Consider the following 20,498-nt stretch of genomic DNA (forward strand, 5'->3'; position numbering starts at 1 on the left):
GCATATGGAGTGATGTTCTTCTCTCCTGTGATCTTGTGCAGGAGCCTCTTTGTTGGAGTGATAGTCTTAGATGGTTGTAGAAGAATCTCAAAGGTAAGTCTCTTCTGGTTCATCTACTCAAGTTGGCTTGGACCGGTTTTGTTTATTACACTTGGGAGGAGCGAAATCACAGGTTTTACAGAGGTCTAACTCGGTCGACTGATACTATTGTTAATATAATTAGAGATGCCGTGAGAATTAAAATGTATAGATCTCATATGAACATATTAGACGCTGTAAATATGCAATTGTGTGCAGCTTGGGGGTTGGTATAGTTGTTTTGTGTCTGTACAGGGGATACGTTGTATTGCAGCTCGTCTGCTTCTTTTGGATGAATGAATTTTTACTTATCCAAAAAAGAAAGGGTTTTTAAAAAACATTATTTTAACAAAAGGATTTTTAAAAAACATTATTTTAATAAAAACTTTTAATTAATAAGGCGTATGTAAAAAAATCTCTCTTAGAGATTCACCCCTTAAAATCAGGTGTGCAACACGAATCAATCGAATTAATCAAAACAAAACTTTGAAAACCGAGAGAACAACAAGAAAAAGTTATTTTGTGTACATTCAAATCTATACTCTCTTAAGTATTATACTATAATAACACTAATTAAATTAATACTCAGAAATAGTTAAAACATTTAAAGTTGAAGTTAATGAAAAATAAAATATTTTAGTATTATTTTGAAATGAAGTTGATTTTCCATTTATTTATAATATATAGCATACCGTAAACAATTTTTTTTTATGAAAGTGTGAACAAATTAATTATAAAAGAGTGGATCTTTCTAAGTTTCTTATGTATCTAACGTTACAATAATTGAGTTAGAATTAAGATTTAGGATTATAATATTTTTTAAGGTTATATAATTTTATTTATTTTAAAATTAATTTTTATCTAAGATTAAATTTGAAATTTAAGATTTTGATGAGTACATGCAATATAATCATACATATTTTAATTTAGTTTCTTTTAAATGTAAAAGTTATATAGGTGAAGTACACAAATGGTTCTACGAACTATAAGGCGTTATTTTATTATTGAATGTTATAAAATAGTTCATCGATTATAAGGTATTGTTTATTTTAGTTATCTAACTATTAAAAAAATATAAAATGATCATTCAACTACGCATATGTTTCAAACTAGTCATTTTTCGTTAAAAAATTGACGACAGTCTGATCTGGATGTTAATCAGTTGACTAAGATATGATAAAATTATCCTAAAATCTCAAACGACTATATAACTTAAACGATTATGGGTTCAAATTTTCATATCCCACTCTGCATGTTAACATCCATATCAGGCAACCATCAACTTTTTTTTAATGAAAATGACAAATTTGAAACATATAAATATTCGAGTGATCATTTTATAACTTTTAATAATTGAGAAATTTAACAAAGCAGTGTACTATACTCGACATGGACGACAAACAGGTGAGGCGGATGCAAATAACCATTCCCCCTCCCCATACCTACATAATATTTCCGTATACACCAACTATACACCACGCATGAATTGTGAAAATTTTAAATGTACATACGTCCACGCTGTTACATTCTTAATTTCACCCCACACCTACTACACAACTAGATACATATCATTCATCTTGTACCCGCTCATACTCGCATGTGGAACAAAATAGAAATTTGCGAGTACAAATGACAACAGGAAAAAAATAGAAAGGGATAGAGAAACATTTATCCAAAAGTCTATGGCGAAAAAGAAACCATTTAGATAGGAGAAACAACGGTCTTCAATTCTAAAAATATTTATACCCTAACATTTGAATAAATTACAAATCATGCCCTATAAAATCTTAAGATTTACAAAATAATCTATGAAATTATACATAAATTGATAATGGTTTAAACGTTATGAATAATTAGTGGGCGGACAAATGTTAAGGAGACGAATATGAGGTGGATAAAGTCCTGAACCCATCATATGTATACTATATACGGTAAATATGATCTTTTACATCCATACCTACTCATTATCCACTAAAATTATACCTATCACAGTCCTAATTAGGTTTCAGATTGTCCGAACTTCCTGTACGTACAAGTGGTCGTGATTTGAAACCAATTTAATTATTATGGTCATTCTCAATTTACCTACTGATAGTTTTTCTAATGAGGAACTTATAACTTGAGGGATCAGATTTAAAACTATTAAAATTTTATTTATTTATAAAATATTTAAATTATTCACCGTTTTAATTCTAAAATAAAAAAATAATTAGGTTTAAGTTTAATATTTTTAAACTATTACAGTAACATTGAAAAAAAATTATTTTTCTTGAAATATATTTATTAAAAATTTTCATTTATATAAAAATGGGTTAAGAATGATTTAAAAAATAACATGAAGGTGGTGGGGTCCCCATATTTGCCGGATCTCCATACGACTACGTCATATGAAAGTGCACCGCTGCAACTCCCTAATGCGTTTGACTTTACCCATTATCTCATCAAATAAATATCTACGTGTATCAAACCATATAATACATTAATGAAAAAAATTATTGTTTTGTCCAAAGTATGTTAGGGATAGGGTCGGTTTTTTTTTCACCCGACTCGACCCGAAAATAAGGATTCTTCCATCCGAGATTTGATCCGACTAAAATAAAATTTCATCCGATCTAACTTGAAATAATAATAATATTTTTATTTTTATTCAATAAAAAATAATGACTTAATTGAAAAAAATAATATATAGAGGGTATTATTGTAATTATTCTTAGATATATAAGGTAAAATTATATTTTTTCGGGTCGGACAGGGTCGTTTATTTTTCGCCCTAATTCCGTACCCGAACCCGATCCGAACATCACAATTAAAAAATCGACCCGACATAACCTGAATACGATTTTTAAAAAAAAACCCAATTCAATTGGGTCGGGTCGGGTCGGGAGTTTGAGTCCCATGCACATCCCTTAACTATATTGTCCATTTCAAAATTTTCTAAAAAGAAATGTATAGAACTTGTAGTTAAAGGAAGATTTTGAAAGCAATAAATAGCTGAAAACGATAGACAGGCAATCCATGCGTGTAAACAAGACCCCGATAAAGAAACCTATGATTGCTAAGGGTTGTCAAAAATGCCCGAATAATGCAGTTGAATCCTTTTTTTTTCCATATAATATATCTATATTTTTATTTTCTCGATAGGATAAATATTATGAATATCTATTCTAGACATAATTTCTTAATAAAATTTATTTTATTTATAATATTAAATTTAAACTCTAAATACAAATGTAGTTATTTATAATACTCGTTATCTAAAAATATCTAAAGATGATTAAGCGCGTATCGTGCATTGCACTCAAGCCCCAAGCCGACAGCGACCCATCCTAATTTTTTCAATATTTTATAAACATTATATTGAGAAAAGGAAAAAAATCACGTAAGAGTTTGAATTTTGTTTTGTAATATTCAAAATAATAATTTTCTCATTCCAACTATATAGAATAAATTGTGATATTATTCAATATGCTAAAATAAATTATATAGTATAAATCAATTATTACTATTTATATTATGTTTAAATTATAAATTTAATATTTATATATATTTTATTTTAATTTATATCTTTTTCAGATTTATAATTTCATTTAACTATTTCATTATTATCATTTGAATTAAAAATATCATTAACATTTTGTTTAAAACGGTAAGTAGAAAGAAAAATAAAATGTAAAACTTAAAATGATAAAATAAAAAAGGGTAAATTATGTTTTAGTACCTCAACTATTAGTTTTTGTATGTTTTAGTATCTAAACTTTTAATTTTTTTCAAAATTATACCTAACATTTAGTTTTTATTTCATTTTAATACATCGTCGTTAAAAACTTAACGGATTATTTGCACATGACACCTTTTTTATGGGTAAATTGTATCATTCATCACTAAATTATCTTATCACTCATATTTTGGTCACTAAAGTTTAAATTTTCTTGATTTGATTATTTAACTTTCAAATTACTCCTAATTTAATCACTTTAACTTTCAAATTTATTTTTATTTTTTTAATTATATATTAATAAAATAGTAATAAAAATGTCATATAACAAAAATTATTAATAAAATAAATTAGAGTGATTAAAATAAGAGTAATTTAAAAGTTGATAGTTAAATTGAACATTTTAAACTTTAGTACCAAAATATTAGTAAAAAGATAGTTGAGTGATGAATGGTTTAATTTACTCATAAAAAGTATATTGTTAAATTTTTAATAGTGAGATACTAAAATGAAACAAAAACTAAACGTTAAGTATAATTTTAAAAAATTAAAAATAATTATTTAAATACTAAATACGTAATTTATGTTAAAAATAATGCCAGTACTGCAAATTTGTTTTGTTAAAAATGTATGAAGAAAATCAAAATTTGCATCACATCCAAAAAGGAAATATCGAAACCTGGGGAAAGAACAAGAAAAACCCTATCGGTTAAAAGTTTTAAAATATTCACCACCAGAAGTAATACAAAAAATAATTATATTAAAAGAAGTAAACGCGTAATAAACCCGCTCAATCCCCTATTTCCCCAAAAATAAATAAAAAATAAAAATCCAAAGCGGCTGCCACTTCCTTCAAAGTTCAAACTCCCCTGATTTCAATTTTTCTTTTCGGTTTAATGCGATGTCTCTCCGTTACGGCCCCGGCACTCAGTCGGGTCCACCGCAAACGGTGCCGCCGGAAGATGAGCCTTACAACATAATCCCTGTCCACAACCTGCTGGCCGACCACCCTTCCCTCCGTTTTCCCGAAGTACGCGCCGCAGCCGCCGCTCTACGCGCCGTGGGAGATCTACGGAAGCCTCCTTATGCTCAATGGCAACCTTCCATGGACCTCTTGGACTGGCTTGCTCTATTCTTCGGTTTCCAACAGGACAACGTCAGTAACCAGAGAGAACACCTTGTGCTCCACTTGGCCAACGCTCAGATGCGGTTGACTCCTCCGCCGGACAACATCGACACCCTCGACGCTAGCGTCCTCCGTAGATTCCGCCGTAAGCTTCTCAAAAACTACACTAGTTGGTGCTCTTACTTAGGCAAGAAATCCAACATATGGATCTCTGATAGCAGCCGCTCCAGCTCTGATCACCGGCGTGAGTTACTTTATGTGGGACTTTATTTGCTGATATGGGGCGAATCTGCGAATCTTCGCTTCATGCCCGAATGCATCTGCTACATCTTTCACAACATGGCCATGGAGTTGAACAAGATTCTCGAAGATTACATCGATGAGAACACTGGTCAGCCCGTTATGCCGTCTTTATCCGGAGACAACTCGTTTTTGAATTGCGTCGTGAAACCCATATACGAGACTGTAAGGGCTGAAGTTGAGAGCAGCAAGAACGGAACAGCACAACATACTGCTTGGAGGAATTATGATGATTTGAATGAGTATTTTTGGAGTAAGAGATGTTTTCAGAAACTCAAGTGGCCGATTGATGTGGACAGTAATTTTTTTGTTACTTCCAATAAGAGTAAGCATATTGGGAAAACTGGATTTGTTGAGCAAAGGTCGTTTTGGAATCTTTACAGGAGTTTTGATAGGCTTTGGGTGATGCTGTTTTTGTTTCTTCAGGCGGCGATTATTGTGGCTTGGGAAGAGAGGGAGTATCCGTGGCAAGCATTGTCAATTAGAAATTGTCGTGTTAAGATTTTGACACTGTTTATTACTTGGAGTGCGATGAGGTTTTTGCAGGCTTTATTAGATGCAGGGATGCAGTATAGCCGTGTGTCGAGAGAAACATTGGGTCTCGGCATTAGGATGGTGTTAAAGGTGGTGGTTTCTGCCTCATGGATCGTGATTTTTGCGGTTTGTTATGCAAGGATCTGGCAGAATAACCATGGTAGAAGATGGACTGCTGAGGCTGATAGGAGGGTGCGCCTCTTTTTACAGATAGCCTTTGTTTACGTGTTACCTGAGTTATTGGCATTGGCTTTATTTGTGATTCCTTGGATTAGGAACTTCATTGAGCAGAGGAATTGGAAGATCTTTGACCTGTTGTTTTGGTGGTTTCAGAGTAAGAGTTTGTTGGTCGGGGATTGAGGGAAGGGCTACTTGATAATGTTAAGTATACCCTGTTCTGGGTACTGGTGTTAGCTACGAAATTTGCATTTAGTTATTTCTTACAGATCAAACCAATGGTTAGGCCGTCCAAACTAATGTTGAATATTAGGGTGGAGTATGAGTGGCACGAGTTTTTTGGTGAAAGTAACAGATTCGCTGTTGGTTTGTTGTGGCTGCCTGTGGTCTTAATTTACTTGATGGATATTCAGATTTGGTATTCAATATATTCCTCGTTTGTAGGAGCAGGAGTGGGGTTACTCCAGCACTTAGGTGAGATTAGGAACATTCAACAGTTGAAGCTGAGGTTTCAGTCTTTGCTAGTGCAATTCAGTTCAATCTGATGCCTGAAGAGCAGTTATTGAATGCCAGAGGAACATTCAGGAGCAAGTTTAATGCTGCTATCCACCGGTTGAAGCTGAGATATGGGCTTGGGCGTCCTTCAAGAAGCTTGAATCAAACCAGGTTGAGGCTCACAAGTTTGCTCTGATATGGAATGAGATAATTACCATTTTCAGGGAAGAAGATATCATCTCTGATCGTGAAGTTGAGCTGCTAGAGCTGCCTCCGAATTCTTGGAATGTTCGGGTTGTTCGCTGGCCATGTTTCTTGCTATGTAACGAGTTGTTGCTCGCTCGCCAGGCAAAAGAGTTGGTTGATGCTCCTGATAAGTGGCTTTGGTATAAAATATGCAAGAATGAGTATAGACGTTGTGCAGTGATTGAAGCGTATGACAGTATCAAGCACATGATGCTTGCAATTCTCAATGTCCAGTCTGAAGAGCATTCAATCCTCACTTATTTGTTCCAAGAAATTGATCATTCTGTTGAGATCGAGAAGTTCACCAAGACATTCAAAATCACTGCACTACCCCTGCTTCATATGAAGTTGATAAAGCTTGTTGATATTTTGACCAAACCCAAGAAGGATGTTAATCAGGTGGTTAATACTTTGCAGGCCCTCTACGAGATTGCGGTCCGTGATTTTTCAAAGACGGAAGGAACATTGAACAGCTGAGGGAGGATGGATTGGCTCCTCGTGACCCTGCTGCCATGGCTGGGTTGCTGTTTGAAAATGCTATTAAGTTGCCTGATTCCAATGACGATAAGTTCTATCGGCAAGTTTAGGCGTTTGCATACGATTCTTACCTCCAGGGATTCTATGCAGAGTATTCCAGTTAATCTTGAAGCTAGGCGAAGAATTGCATTCTTTAGCAATTCGCTCTTTATGAATATGCCTCATGCTCCCCAAGTAGAGAAGATGATGGCTTTTAGTGTCCTCACTCCTTACTACAATGAAGAGGTGCTATATAGCAGAGATCAGCTCCGAACTGAGAATGAAGATGGGATTTCAATCCTTTATTATTTGCAGACCATATATGATGAGTGGAAAAATTTCATGGAAAGAATGCGACGGGAGGGAATAGTAAAGGATGATGAGATATGGACAACCAAGATGAGAGATCTGAGGTATTGGGCATCTTATAGAGGCCAGACACTTTCACGCACTGTCAGAGGAATGATGTACTATTATAGAGCTCTGAAGATGCTGGCTTTCCTTGATTCTGCATCAGAGATGGATATTAGAGAAGGGGCACGAGAACTTGGTCTATGCGGAGAGATGGTGGTTTGGATAGTTTCAACTCTGAGAGTTCTTCTAGGAGTTTAAGCAGAGCAAGTAGTTCTCTGGGTCTGCTATTCAAGGGCCATGAGCAAGGCACATGTTTGATGAAATACACATATGTGGTCGCTTGCCAGATTTATGGGCTCAGAGGCCAAAAAGGATCCGCATGCTGAGGAAATCCTGTATCTGATGAAACAACATGAAGCTCTTCGAGTTGCCTATGTTGATGAAGTTTCAACCAGGAGGGATGAGAAGGAGTATTTCTCTGTTCTTGTGAAGTATGATCAGAAATTAGAGAAGGAAGTGGAGATCTATCGGGTCAAATTGCCTGGTCCACTGAAGCTTGGAGAGGGCAAGCCAGAAAATCAAAACCATGCCCTTATCTTCACCCGGTGATGCTGTTCAAACTATTGACATGAACCAAGACAACTATTTCGAGGAGGCATTGAAAATTCGCAATCTCTTGGAGGAATACAGGCACAACTATGGTATACGAAAGCCAACTATCTTGGGAGTTAGGGAGCACATTTTTACTGGTTCTGTTTCATCACTTGCTTGGTTTATGTCAGCTCAAGAAACAAGTTTTGTCACTTTGGGACAACGTGTCTTGGCAAATCCTTTGAAAATTCGAATGCATTATGGCCATCCAGATGTCTTTGACAGGTTTTGGTTTTTGACTCGGGGTGGGATCAGTAAAGCTTCCAGAGTAATTAATATCAGTGAGGACATTTTTGCTGGCTTTAATTGTACTTTGCGAGGAGGCAATGTCACGCATCATGAATACATCCAGGTTGGCAAAGGAAGGGATGTTGGGTTGAATCAAATATATGTTTGAAGCCAAGGTTGCCAGTGGGAATGGTGAGCAAGTTCTTAGCAGAGATGTGTATCGTCTGGGTCATAGACTGGACTTCTTTAGGATGTTGTCATTCTTTTATACTACAGTGGGATTCTTTTTCAACACAATGATGGTCATTCTTACTGTATATGCTTTCTGTGGGGCAGACTTTATCTGGCTTAGTGGTGTTGAGAATTCTGCCCTGGCTAGCAACAGTGACAACAATAGAGCACTTGGTGCCATCTTAACAACAGTTTATCATCCAACTTGGTCTTTTCACTGCCCTTCCAATGATAGTGGAGAATTCCCTTGAGCATGGATTTCTTCAAGCTGTCTGGGATTTCTCGACAATGCAGCTTCAGCTTTCATCTGTTTTCTACACCTTCTCCATGGGTACCCGTACTCACTACTTTGGCCGGACTGTCCTTCATGGTGGTGCAAAGTATCGTGCTACTGGCCGTGGTTTTGTTGTTCAGCACAAGAGTTTTGCCGAAAATTATAGACTGTATGCACGTAGCATTTATAAAGGCTATTGAGCTTGGTCTCATACTCACAGTTTATGCATCTCACACCCTGTAGCTAAGGCCACATTTGTTTACATAGCTTTGACTATCTCAAGTTGGTTTCTGGTTCTATCGTGGCTTATGGCCCCCTTTGTATTCAATCCTTCTGGTTTTGATTGGTTAAAGACTGTTTACGACTTTGATGAATTTATGGATTTGGTACCGTGGTGGTGTTTTTTCAAAGGCTGAACAAAGCTGGGAGAAGTGGTGGTATGAGGAGCAGGATCATCTAAGGACAACTGGCCTCTGGGGAAAGTTACTGGAGATAATATTAGACCTCCGATTTTTCTTTTTCCAGTATGGTATTGTATTCCAATTGGGTATTGCAGCTCATAGTACCAGTATTGCCGTTTACTTGCTGTCTTGGATCTATATTTTCGTGGCATTTGGAGTTTATCTGGTAATCTCATATGGGACAAATATGCTGCTAAGGAACATATATATTCGGATGGTTCAGTTCCTGGTCGTTATTCTTGGAATACTTGTTATTATTGCACTGCTTGAATTTACGGCCCTCAGATTTGTTGACATTTTCACCAGTTTATTGGCTTTTATTCGACTGGCTGGGGACTTTTGTCAATCGCTCAAGTACTTCGACCTTTTCTGGAGTCCACCCGGCTGGGATTCTGTGGTTTCTGTAGCTCGGCTATATGATATAATGTTTGGAGTTCTTGTTATGGTCCCACTGGCATTTTTGTCTTGGATGCCTGGGTTTCAGTCAATGCAGACAAGGATCTTATTTAATGAAGCGTTTAGCAGGGGCCTGCGAATTTTCCAGATTGTTACTGGGAAAAATCCAGCGACTAGTATTTGAGGTAATTTACCAACAATTGTCTCTTTATGGTTTGTTGCCCAGAGAGTAAAATTACTCCGATGCCTAACTATTTATTTAGTAGTTTAAATGCTAAGGGGTTATTTGATTTGTGAGTATAATTATACTTTAGCATGATTCTGTTTGGCTAGTCTTAGGTTTTGGTTTTTTTTTCTTTCTGAAGTTTTTAAGTTCAAGTGAGATTAATTCTTTTTCACTCCATAATTTGTCACTTTCTTGTTCATAATTGTCTTTAAAACTCTGAATTTCATTCAATTGTCTCTTTCTGCTTTGGTGCTAATTTTCTGTATCATAATGGTATTAGACGCTATGGGATTTATTCCTTCTCTTTTAGGTAAATTGATCCTGTTTGTGGACCATGAAGTTTTTTATGCTTTTGCAATTGCATGGGCCGTCCTTTTATTTTACCTTTCTTTGTTTGGTTTTAGGGTTTCATATTGAGCTTCTTAACTTCATTTATTGGAATAAGTTGGGGCTAGGTTGGTTCATGCTGCATCCTAAGCTCTGTTTTGAATTTGATTTGTTATGCAGCAGGCTGCAGATTATGGTTATATTTTTGGGTGATAGAAATTGGGGGGATGTGGATTTATGGATTCTTGCCATGAATGCTGAATTTTGTAGCCATTTGCTACTTTACTGTTTGGGTCAAGTTTGGTCCGGTTCGATCAGGCGTTTTTGGTTTTTGGAATTGCCCATGATATTTTGGCTCTATTCGGTTATCAAATTTTCCATATTAACTTCGGGATTTGGGTTTCTGGATTAAGTTTTGACAAAATGGGTTTTGTTTTAAGAAAATAACTGCTGCTCCAAGAAATTCTAGTAACATTGATTGATGCAATTTGCTGTGCATTCCATTTTGAGATGTATTTTGTCCTTGAGGCTTTGATTTGGTTTGTCTGTCCATCCATGTTTGTTGAAGTTCAGAGTCCAAAACTAGCGACAAGCTTGATATGTAATGACCATTCGGTCATTCTCAGTTTCAGTATCCCTGGAAACATGCATTAAATCACATTTCGTAACTTGTCCTGTAATTGTCTACTTACCATTTGAAGTTTCTACTTTCTATTATCACGTTTAAACAGCAGCTATTGCTGCAGTTATAATGGTACTTGGTGAAGCTCTCCTCGCTGTGTTTTAAGTTCATATCAAACTGAATTTCCAGTTGAAACCTGTTGTTTTCTTAGCGACTTATCGTAGAATAGTACCTTAGTTTCTGATTTGAATACCAAGTTGTAGAGAAGGCTAGAATCAGACAAATTGTTTACCGTTGGAGTCCTTTTGAGCCTTGATGTAGAATGTCATTGTCTGTCTTCCAAGTTTCTCGGGCCAGTGCTGATTGAATTGTCGTGGCTTATAAGTAGGGGAGCTTTGGGAGTATTCCCATGTAACTTGGGTGCTTGCTGAAGCTGTTTCCATGCCGTGTTTTTATAGATGAACCTGCTGCACACTAGGCCATTTATTCGGGTTTCAAAACGCTTCTTGTTGATCTTCTTGGAACATTTAAATCAAACAGTGAACACTTAAGCAATGTCATGGATACCTTATGGTTGCTTGGCATTATGTTTTGCAGGTTCATCGCAAGACTATTCAAACTAGAGTTGATTTGGTAGATTCTTGAATGAGAGAGATGTGGCGGCCATGCCGTTAGTTCGATTCTGAACTTTGTGGGGAAGAATCTGATCGCCATCATAACGACATATAGTTCATAATGGCCTGCTCCATCAGATCTGTTTGCTCTTATTGTAATTAGGCATTTCATTTGTTTTTCCCACGACTTTTGCTGGGGAACTTGGATTCTACTTTCAAATTTTCCCAGATTTCCAGAGGTACGCATTATGTAGTTTGTTGATAGCCAGTATAGCTTTGTACTCTGCTGAGAGATGGTTCAATCAAATATTGTTATTCTTTTGTCTGAAATACACCTATTCACTTACACCCTACATTTTCAATATTATATACCAAAAGTAGTCATAACCAAGTTGGACAAAATTGCCTTCACCTAAAGGTATACTGTAACAGCTCTAAATTATAGCTTCTATAATGGCTTAAGGCATCCCCCATCCTACATTTATTTAGATCTATCAGCTTAACTAGCCTCAAACCGCTTGCAGTCTGTTGATCCGTTTTTCACAACTCTTTAGCCATCACATTGATCATCTTAGGTATTGTTCCTTTAAATTCCTCCGAGCTACCTTGTACGATTTTGTTAGGGTCTGCAACACCGTCTTTAACCACAATGGAGCCTACGTAGCACCCTCTTCATATGCTTGACATGCCACAAGGATGTCATGTGCACGTTGCAAAAATGACCAGTAACAAAGTCCTCGAAATGCTGTAGAGAAAACATGACTGATTCGATCAGGTCCAAAAATATCAAGAGAACGTAAATTTTACAGAACATTGTGCATAGAAAAAAAAACTTGCAGTGCGACAGCATAAAAATGACAGTAAAACTATTATATTTAACAAACATGACTGAACAAAGGCAGACAGGGAATGAAGATTAAGTAAAAGGGGCGTTTCTCAGTGGCAATGTATCTTTCAGCATCTTACCAACAAAAACGGACTTCATAAAAATAAATGACAATAAAGACAGAAGAAAATTAACGGATAAACTAGCTATTGGAAGATACCTTTGGTGGTTTTCTTAGCGTGTAAATCATCGTCTTTAGTGATAGAATAAATGCTTCCTCATTGTACCTCCTGGACTTTCCTTCACCTTCAACCCCAATATACGAACTTTCATGCCTGGGTTTAAAGAAAGGTCGAGCATTCAAAATAAGAGCTAGCATGGTTGATTGCCCTGGAACCCACATCTCATTCTAGTTTCCATGCCAGGTGCCCAAAAGGCTTAGGCATACTTTACCACAGTTGTATAAATTTGGATTTAACCGGAGGCCACCAGAGTAATAGTAAACCATCTGACAAGAAATTACCGCATATCCGTTTAGCAGTGTAAAATAAGGTTATACTTAATAGTACTCTAACATGACAATATTTTGGGAAGTGCACAGATGCACACTAAACCGGTGGCTCATGTGGATATTTTGGAGGGAAGAGACAATAAAAAACAAAAAGGCCATCGTGGTATGGAATACCAGCAGGTCCTATAATGATAGCCCTTAAGAGATCCATCCTTCCTTCATAGACTCTCACATATATAGTTTCTGTAGAAAAACGGAGAGAGGGAGCATGAGTCATTCGAACAAAATACTCCAGGTGTACGAAGCAAAAAAGTAATTTTCATAATAAGAAGCTACAAATTTCAGAAATCAATGCAGCTGTCCTACAGAGTTTGATATGTATAATTTTAAAGATGTTATTCAGCTAATGAATGTTCATACAATCAGTTATGAAAGTAGGTGGCACTTGATAAAAGTAATTTAACGAGCAACAATTAACTCCTTATCAATTACTATGAAAATGGCACCTGATTTCAGAAAAAAATGCATCCATATATCAGAACTCACCTGGTAAGTCCTCCATAATCTTCCACTCCTCTTGTATTTGCTTCGCCCACTCCTTTGGTTGCCATCAATAGAAAGTGCAAAAATCAGATTATATTAATGACAAATTTAGCATGACAGGAAACAAGATGCATACTCACCCCTTCTGTTGAAACTGAGGAACTTTTGCATATCCCATTTTCTTCATTTCCTTCTTGCAATCAGACCCTGAGTCTCTTGGGACTGTTGAAGTACTGGTAGAAGCTGGCTTCAGTTCTATCAGCCAAATTTGATGTCATGGCATTCTTGCTTTTATACAGATTTCCAATAAGAACAGAGTCTTTCAACCAAGGAACTGAAGCCTATACCCCAGGAGGAAGATCCACATTATCAAAATGGGATTGCATAATTGAATAATCATCTTGATATAGAAATCACCATTGCCACCATAATCAGAAACATAATCAGCATAGTCATCAAAATCCTCCTCCTCATCAGCATAGGACAAATCAGAGTTAGAACTATTGATATGGAAAATGATTTGATTAATTAAAGAAGTGTTTAAAAGAAAGAAGACTGATCTTTCCCGCTCACCCGTAAAATGCAAAAAATATTTTCTATAGAGAGGGGAAAACCCAATAAAAAAACAGAGTGCGAAAACAGTACATGATTCTATTTATAATTTGGGTAAATTAACTATTTGGTCACCCAGTATTCCCGTTTTATGTTGTAGTCATTTAATTATTTTTTAAATCATATTCATGTTACATTTTGTTTTTGTTTTAGCCACTAACCATTAAATTTTTATCGTTTATTTAGTGAAAATGATAATTGACATGACATAATATAATTTTAATTTTCAATTGAGTTATAGTTTAATATTTTTTTAATATTTAAAATTCTATTAATTTCACTATAAATAAATGAAATCGTTTAACATTGTTATTACGAAAAAATTGATCTCACTCCATCGTAAAAAGCATTAAAGCAAAATCATTTTCTATAGAGAGGGGAAAACTTATAAAAGCTAGAGGGAGAAAATTGTACATGATTCTTATTTATAGTTTGTGTAAACTATCTATTTGGTCATTCATCTATTCCTATTTTTATTTTAGTCACTCAATTGATTTTTAAATTATTTTTAATAATGTCTTGTTTTATTTAGATCACTAACAATTAAATTTTTACCATTTAATTAATGAAATGATAATATCATATGATATAATAATAATTTTAGTCCATAAAATGTACACATCCTGTCAAATTAGTTATAATTTAATAATTTTTTAATATATACAACTTATTAAATTATATTAATTTAAAATAATTTTATAATATTTAAATATCTTATCAATTTAATAAGATTTTTAACAGAATTGAATTGAGAAAGCCCAATAGAAGAGAGAGCCCAAGAAGTGGGAGAGCAGAAGGAGAACCCCATTAAAAGATGAGAAAATACCTCAGTGACCAAAAATCTCATATAATATATGATTTTAACCAACTTTTTTCGGATTTTCCAAAATGACCAACAAAATCGCAATGCGATCGATAATTCGCAACGCGATCTCCGGTATCGCAAATCAGTTTCCAGATTCGCAACGCGATTCTGACTATCGCATTGCGATTTCCCAAATTCGCGTTGCGATTACGTAAATCGCAATGCGAATTAGGAAAATCGCAATGCGAATACGTAAATCGCAATGTGAATCTGACTATCGCAATGCGATTTACATAGCGCCATTCGTATAACGCGTATTTTTTTTTTCAAATTCCAAACACGAATTTTTTCTTAATATCGGAAACTGAACCGTCCACAGCAATCGCAACTCATAACCTCAAACCTAAAATCACAACATTCAGTCCCATCTCCATCTCTCACTCTCTACGACGAAATCTGTCCCCATCTCCGAAGATTTCCGTCCCCATCGCCGGCGAAATCCCTCACAACCATTCACGGTCAGAAATCCCTCACAATCATTCAGAAATGGAAAATCAACCTCCGAGGGTTAGTTTTTTAATTATTTTTATTTTAAAATTTTTGCATTATTTTAGGTTTTTCATATTGAAATTGATGATAAGTTTACTGGTAATTTCAATAATAGATTAACCATTTCACTTAGATTTCTTATTAAATTCATTCGATTGCTGCCAATACTGCTAAACTGTTTAGTATTTAACCTTGTGAAGTTAGTATTTGTCTTTGTTTTGTCTTTTGGTTGAAGTAATGCAGAAGAAGAATAGTTTTGAGAATGAAAATCGCAACGCGGAAATGACTATCGCAACGCGAAATGAAAATCACCAACGAGATAATCGCAACGCGAAACCAAAATCGCATTGCGATTTTCATTTTGCGTTGCGATTCTCTCGTTGCGATAGTCATTTCCGCGTTGCGATTTTCATTATCTCGTTGCGATTTTCATTTCAACCAAAAGACAAAACAGTGTTGCAAATTTTAGTTTCAAGAATAAACTACTATTTATGTTTATTGTTTTTGGTATATCTTCACAGTGTAGTTTTTGGTATATCTAACTTGGTATGTTTATTGTTTTTGTAGAAATTTTTTTCGGCTTCATTGACATTAAGGAATAAAGTTAGCCTAGCCACTACAATTGCTTCGAAGCTTTCACCTGCACAAAGAAAATTGTTTGAGGAAACCTGCTTCGGGCCATGGCTGAGAGTACAGCATCCGAGTGAAGATGCTAATTTGACCCATTTGTGGCTTCAGACCATGACTAGCGATCTACCCGACAGTATACAAGTGGTGAGGAAGTGATATGGTTTCATTTTCCCACCGGCGTATACTTGTTTTGGGCGGAAGGAGTTTTGCTTAATCACTGGTCTACGATTCGGACACGATGATGTAGGCCGGTACACTCGTCATATCACCCGCCCATCATGGTTATTTCCTGATGAGTCAATAGAGAAGCGAACTTACACGTCGACGACCTGAAGAAATTGTTTAATAAGAAAGATGGTTTACTCGGATGAATGACGTCGATGTTGTCCGAGTATGCCTTCTACTACTTTGTATGCCGGCTTTTTAGGCAGAGAGGCCAGATAACCTATTTCTCAGGAGCAATATTATTGTAGAGGACCTAAATGCATGAATCTGTTTCCGTGGGGTTCGTATATATGGAAAGCTACATGGACTAAGTTGTCGTCTGCCTTTGATGACAGCAAAAGTTTGCGGGGCGATGGGTCGAAATACACTTTGTCAGGCTTTTTTGGGCCTTTAAGGTAAGAATTTCTATATAATGTTTTCAAAATTATAATTAATTATTTAACAATTACTAATGTTTGTTATTATATTGTTTGTAGATTTGGATATTCGAGGCTTTCCCCAGCATGTAGACATATGCATTAAAACCTCAAATGATATTCCTAGGGCTATTTCCTGGAAGAGGAAACGTCTGTTGGATTGGGAAGACTTAATACCATATGCGACAATAATAAGTAAGTTAACACAAATACTATCATATATAAACAAGTTATTAATAGTAGTTTAACTTTGTATGAGTTTTTATATTTTTAGGAGGCCAACACTCCATTAATGAGACTGACACCCCGGAGGCTGAGCTTGCCACTGATTGGTGGCAAGCTAGTCAGCATTTTCTTGATGGCACGAATGAGCAGCCTCCAATTCCTCCACTTCGAGAGCCATCACCTCACCCAGAGCCATCACCTGATCGACCCGACTATACACCTCTATAACGAGAGCCATCACCTATCCCGTCACATCATCGAGCCTCTTCTCCACCATCACCTCATGATAGGCGACCGACAAAGATGCCACGACTTCTATCTCCCTATTCTCCACCTCCACCTCCACGGGATGAGTCAAGGGAGTTACGTGATGAGGTCAATGCCTTGCGTGAGGAGATCGTACTCTACGCGATAACGATGGTGCATGGTGTGTGGAGTGTCTACTTTACGTGGTGAGGTTGCCGCTCTACGTGAGATGGTAGTATCGTTGCAGAATGAGGTTCATACTCTACGCAACGAGGTAAGTTTAAGATTTTCCATATTTAACTTGATGATAAATTTACTCGTAATTTCACTTAGATTAACCATTTCACTTAGATTGCTTATAAATTTATTCGGTTGCTGTCAATACTGATAAACTGTTTATTAACACTGTGAAGTTAGTATTTGTCTTTTGGTTGAAGTAAATTTTCGGTTGCTGCTGCCAATTCTGCTAAACTGTGTATTCTTTAACACTGTGAAGTTAGTATTTGTCTTTGTTTTGTCTTTTGGTTGAAAGTAAATTTGTTCGGTTGCTGCCAATTCTGCTAAACTGTGTATTCTTTAATACTCTGAAGTTAGTATTTGTCTTTGTTTTGTCTTTTGGTTGAAGTAATGTAATCCATTCAAGTTTCAATTTGCATAAGAAGAAGAAATAGTTTATTCTTGAAACTAATTTAGTAACACTGTTTTGTCTTTTGTTTGTCTTTTGGTTTCGCGTTGTAATTTCATTTCGCGTTGCGATTCTCTCGTTGCGATTTCATTTCGCGTTGCGATAGTCATTTTTCACGTTGCGATTTTAAGTTCCAGAAACTATTCTTCTTCTGCAAATTGAAACTTGAAGAATTGCATTACTTCAACCAATAGACAAAGACAAATACTAAGTTGACAGTGTTGCAAGTTTGAAACATATTTGCCTTTGTTATCTGATGTATTTTGAACTATGATAGAATAATGACTTGGGTGAATTCAATGCAAGTTTGAAACATATTTGTCTTTGTTTCACAGTTTAAATATCATGTCTGTTTATTTACTGATATTGTATTTAATTATTTAGCGGCCCGATAAGGTGGATGCTTTACGTCGGGTTTTTCTTGCACAACAAAGTTCATGCATCAGACGGCGTGCACGTGCTATTAATCTCCGTACACCCCAATAGTGCGAAGACACCGCAAAGAAGAAGCTGAATCGCATGTCATCCCTCAAGAGTCCACTCCTATCGTTGAAGAGGCCCCTATCATTCCTCGAGAGTCCCTCCCAGTTCAAGAGGCCACTGTCATCGTTGAAGAGGTCCCTCCCACCATTCAAGAGCCCGATTCACATGGCGTCATATGTAGGATTCTTGAGAAACCCTCTGACGTGCCGGACATGATGGATTCAAGTTGGCTCTCGTATGAGTTACCGGCCAGTACCATACCGGTATCTGAAGTGGAGAGGAGACAACTACCGGACACAATTCTGGATAACACCCTTTGGGCTAAGACCGCAGTTTATTTTTATCTACATGAGCGGAGCCAGGGGTGTTTCACTGACATATGCAAGCTCAACGATGATATCTATTGTTGCTTGATCGGTCTTGGTGGGCGTTATTTAGGGGCGAAGACAATGGCTATTTTGATGGAGGGGTAAGTCTTATATTTTTCTATATTTCAATTTGATTATTTTTTTTAAATTTATGTAAGTTACTAATATATGTCTTTTTTTGTAAAACAGCATATCGATGCGTGGTGTCACATCTTCTAATAATTAGGAAACTTAAGGAAAATAAAAGAAATACACGATATACAATTATGCCGACGTCTTTTAACGCCGTTCACTTGAAGAATCAACGAGATGAATCATTTGCGTGGGCAATGGACAAGCTAAACTTTATCATGCATGGTGGGAGGTCGATAAGGTTAGTATTTATTTTAGATTGAGTTTAAAGGTATTCATAAATAAGTGCGCAAAGAATGAATTATTACTTATGATTGCAGGTGTTTATCCCTGTTTTAGAACGTAAACATTGGCTTCGTCGAGCTTTCAGCTCCCATCCCTTAAGACAATAGTATATGACAGCATGATAAATTACATATCATTGGCTGATTTAAGAGATATTATTAAGGGATGGAGCTCTCATTTGGCTAAATCTTGGATGCGATAAATTATTGGACTCGTTCTGGAAACAAGAAGCCAAAGAAGCTCAATATTACAGTTAGCAGAGACGAGACCACACCAAAAACAAACGAAATGACCATAGGGGATTGTGGTCCTCTCGTATGCTTGGCGTTGGAGCGTTTGATCACAGGAAGTATAAAGTATCTACCTCCCACCGATAGAGATAGAGCTGCAGTAGGCTGTGGTTTCAGTATTATATGGCTAGATCGATATATACGAGACGCTGCCTACCTGCATCCGCGTTATAAAAATGTCCATAAACAATTGGTAAGTTTATAGCTTGTGGTTTGAAAATATTTGGTTAAGTACCTAGAATTCAATAATTTGCTGTTTGTAGGTTTTAGATGTGTAGAAAGTGTTGTTTGAGCAAATGTTTGGTTTCTGCAGGTTAATCTCAGAAGTGAGCTGCGTGAAAATGATGTATGACTGCAAAAGTTGATTCAATAGTAGATGAGGAAATAAGAATTATTGCTTATTTTTTGATTGTTAATTGATTTGTAAAAGTTTATTTGTTTAATTGATGTGAACATAATTCTTATTTGTGCTTGTTTAATTGATTGAAATGTAATGGTTGATTTTGTTGATTTCAATCTGCATTATGTTGAAGGAAAAAATGACTATTGTAACATCCTCCATGTCGGGTTAGTGATTAAATTGCAAGTTTCAACATTTGGTGATTTAAGTAAATGATGGAAGAGTGTAATGATCTATTTGAGTTATTGGTGTATGATTGAATTATAAAGAAGGGGAATTAAGAGGGTAAAGAGTAATGAGTAAATGAAATAATTAAATATACTTGGGGATTATATTAGAACCACGTGGGCATTAGGTTCCAGAATTGTCTTATTTCTTCTTCCTTCTTCCTTATTTTCTTCTCTTCCTTCTCCCAACGTGAAGCTTGCAGTAAAGGTAAAAATCTGAACCTTGGTAGTTTCTTTGATTTTTAGATTGGAAATGGAAGTTTGGATGTTATATAGCTAAAGGAAAGCTTATATGACATTAAGACAACAAGATGAGTGTTTTAGATATAGATTTGGAAAATGAATTTTAGATAAATTTTGATATGAATGAGTTTTTGAAGTTTGAAGATTTTTGACTTGTCAAGAAGCTAACTAAGAAGTATAAGGTGTTTAGAATTCAAATTAGAACATATTGGAATTTGGGTTAGAT

General features: G+C 35.8%; 1 non-coding gene and 2 pseudogenes across 1 annotated transcript; 2 read left to right on the top strand and 1 right to left on the bottom strand.

The window, feature by feature from the left end:
• Positions 1 to 4,620: 4,620 nt before the first annotated feature.
• On the top strand, positions 4,621 to 9,966 carry LOC120197035 (annotated as a pseudogene).
• Positions 7,639 to 7,719, top strand: LOC120197084. Its single transcript, XR_005523246.1, has one exon. It is a non-coding gene; the product is annotated as a small nucleolar RNA J33 (small nucleolar RNA).
• Positions 9,967 to 12,111: 2,145 nt separating the features above from the next.
• LOC120197036 lies at positions 12,112 to 14,401 on the bottom strand (annotated as a pseudogene).
• Positions 14,402 to 20,498: the final 6,097 nt, after the last annotated feature.

This window comes from Hibiscus syriacus, unplaced genomic scaffold (assembly GCF_006381635.1).
Source record: "Hibiscus syriacus cultivar Baekdansim isolate YM2019G1 unplaced genomic scaffold, ASM638163v2 tig00117040_pilon, whole genome shotgun sequence".
Lineage (NCBI taxonomy): Eukaryota > Viridiplantae > Streptophyta > Magnoliopsida > Malvales > Malvaceae > Hibiscus > Hibiscus syriacus.